Below are 3,592 nucleotides of genomic sequence, written 5' to 3'. Positions count from 1 at the left end.
CGCGAATCGTATCTCGCCGCATCCCTTCGCCCATAGCTACGAGACATAGCGAGTCTATGTCTCGTAGCTATGGGCGAAGGGATGCGGCGAGATACGATTCGCGCGTGTCACAGTTGAAGCACTTTTGAAAAATATTGGAATACTACTGTATACGTATTACAATTGGTATACACTATTGGAAAACTATAGAAAACCTATTCGTTAATTTTATAAATAAATTTAATATAAGTTTTCAATTGTTAATACAGTAGTATTTTCGCTAATCGACAAAAATACTACTGTTCTCAGTAATTTTCTTATAATATTTTTTCGTAAGTGTACATAAGTGCGTACACATTACATGTGATACAGGTTTAGAAATGTGAAAATGCTCCGGATACTACGCTTATTATGTTATTTAATACGTAAAAGAAGATATTTGGTCATATTTGGTACAAAATTACACAGCTGACTTTCTATCAAACGAGACGATTTGTTACATTCATTTAGCGGTTATATCCCAGACAGCACATGGATATCCATAAGATGTCTTTTAAAGATACTGAGGATATCCATAAACCATCCGTTTTACGTCCTTTGGACATTCAATGGGCGTTTGTGGGATATCCGTTTATGAAATTGGAGGACATGTTAAAGTCCCCGACATGTCCCCAGGATTTCCGATGGACGTTCAATGGACATATAAAAGTAGCAACCGAATTTGTAATTTACAAGATAATTTTGTAATTTGTAAATTATAAGGATGTGTGTGTGTATGTGTGTGTGTGAAACATATATACCCAGACAGCACAAAATATTTATAAAATATTTACAAAATATTTAGAAGATTTATTTGAATATTTTATAAATATTTATCAAAATATTTCATAAGTATTTTTAAGACATTAGCTTCAATGTTTGCATTTAAATGTGTTTCATGTTAAATATGTATCATATTATTCACATGATAGCACTAAATGTCTTAGAAAGAGAATATTTAAATGCTTGGGAAATCCTTTTATATCTCTTAACACACATAAAAACCTAACAGTTGTACTAGTAGGACCAAATTTTGAGGATTATTATAATATAAAGTTTTGTGTTAAATGCAAAGGCAGAAATTCAGTGATTCATGTTGAAATTTATAATAAATTTTATCATATGTATGTGGCAGGTCCGTCCTTTAAACAACCAGATGTAATTATGGAATTTCAAGCGGATTTTAGTAATAAATGAATATGTTCGCGGAGCATACTTTTATCACGGATTAGACACTGTCTGTTGATTTTAACTAACACATTGGCGCAAAAACCATTTAAGTCAAAAGTGGACTAACGGATTCTAGTGTATTTGCAGTTTTTAAATAATCGCGCAATATTTTAATAATTTTTAAATGTTTTAAATAATTGCGCAATTTTTTATTTAAATGGCAAAATGTTTTCAATATCTTCTTTAAAAATTTTTCTTTAAGACTCTTTAGTCACTGCGGCCCTATTGATGACGTCAAAAACGGAAAAACCATGTTCATAATTCCTTCGAACCGCTAAATAAAGAGGTATATCAGTAAAATGATACTTGCAATTTGTTCTACTTATAAAATGCTTTGGATACATTTTTTTACCGAAATAACTAATATATCCAGACATCACAGTACACCCATAGGACATCCATTTCATGTCCATTTTACGTCCGTATGTCCAGGAATATAAAGTGAACGTCCATAAGACATCCGATTTTGAACATGAAATGGATATCCTTATCAGTATATCTTATGGACTTATGATATATGTCTGAGATGAAACAAAGTTCAGAATATGTTAGAGAACGGTTTTATGTATGTTTTAACGGTTTACCCACAGACAGCACACAATATTTATGATAAAGATTCTTAAATATTTATTTCGAATTATTTTTTAAAAATATATAAATATTTTATAAATATTTATATACATAAAGAAAAAAGTATCAAAATCTTTATGCAAAATATTATTAAAATATAGGCTAAATATTTTATACAATATTTATAGTAAACAAAAATAAATATTTGTAGTAATATTTTGTAAATATTTCTATAAATATTATATATGAAAAAAATAATGTAATGATAAAGATTTACAATTACACAGCTCCAAATGATTTTCAAGTAACCTTGATATTGATCTTGACCCTCAGGAAAGTCAATGCTATTGACCACTATCGGCGCTCATTGTTTGTTAAAAATAGATATAGGGTAAAGAGTATACAAATATGCGCGAATATTAATAAAAAAGGTAATACACACATACATACACACTCTGTACGGCTCTCAGAATATATATTAGATGGTAAACTTGGGTGTATATCAGTTGGACACGGGGCAATTGGACACAGTCCAATCACAAGTCGCTGTTCCAAGGGACCCTACAAATGTCTCTAATCATACGGTGCTGTGATTGGCTGTGTCCAAATGCACCGTGTCCAAGTGCACCGCTCCCGGTAAACTTAGTTCCTGCGGCTCACCGTTAGATGACGCTAGTTGTAGGTGTAATTTATTTTGACATCTGAAACTGGCTGCATTTTAGAGGTTAGACATTTGTCAATAAAATTCAGTGCGAAGAGATTCATTTAAGCGAGCAGTGCTATTTTTTATTTTGATTAAATATGGAACGTGATAAGTTGTTTTTTCGACATGTGCTGCTTCATTACTTTGACTTGAAAAAAACTGCAGCTGCAGCTCATAAATTGCTTTTCGAAGCTTATGGCAATTATGCTCCATCGGAAAGAACATGCCAAGTATGGTTTCAGCGATTTAAGAGTGGTGATTTTGATGTCAATGATAAAGAACGCTCAGGCCAACCGAAAAAGTTTGAAGACACCGATTTGCAGGCATTATTGGACGAAAACTCTACTCAAACGCTCCAAGAATTGTCTGCAGCATTAAATGTTACTCCGATGGCTGTTTCCAAACGTCTACATGCAATGGGAAAAATTCAAAAGGAGGGAAAATGGGTACCACACGAATTAACCGCAAATGCCATTGCGAATCGCTTAAACATCTCTATTTCTCTGCTCGCCAGGCAGAAAAAGAAGAGTTTTTTGTGGCGCATAGTGACTGGCGATGAAAAATGGATATACTTCGATAATCCTAAACGAAGAAAATCATGGGTAGACCCTGGCCAACCATCGACATCCACACCAAAGAGAAATATTCATGGCCACAAAGCAATGCTTTGCATTTGGTGGGATATGCACGACGTCGTTTATTATGAGCTACTCAGACCGAACGAAAGTATCACGGGGGATCGATATCAATCACATTTAAATCGTCTGAATGAGGCATTGTTGGAAAAAAGGCCAGCAGTAGCCAGCAATCGACGTAAAGTCATGCTTTTGCACGACAACGCTCGACCACACGTTGCCAAAGCCGTCAAAGAAACACTGATGCAGCTCGAGTGGGAAGTTCTCCCGCACCCAGCGTATTCACCAGACTTAGCTCCTTCGGACTATTACTTGTTCCGGTCGATGCAGCACGGCTTGGTGGATACACACTTCAGAAATTACGAGGATGTGCGAAAATGGATCGACGAATGGATTGCATCCAAAGACCAATCGTTCTATCGTCGCAGAATCTACG

The sequence above is a fragment of the Odontomachus brunneus genome, unplaced genomic scaffold (assembly GCF_010583005.1).
Source record: "Odontomachus brunneus isolate Ranch 3 - 2012 unplaced genomic scaffold, Obru_v1 Obru_scaffold_403, whole genome shotgun sequence".
Lineage (NCBI taxonomy): Eukaryota > Metazoa > Arthropoda > Insecta > Hymenoptera > Formicidae > Odontomachus > Odontomachus brunneus.
Note: the sequence above shows the minus strand (reverse complement) of the source record.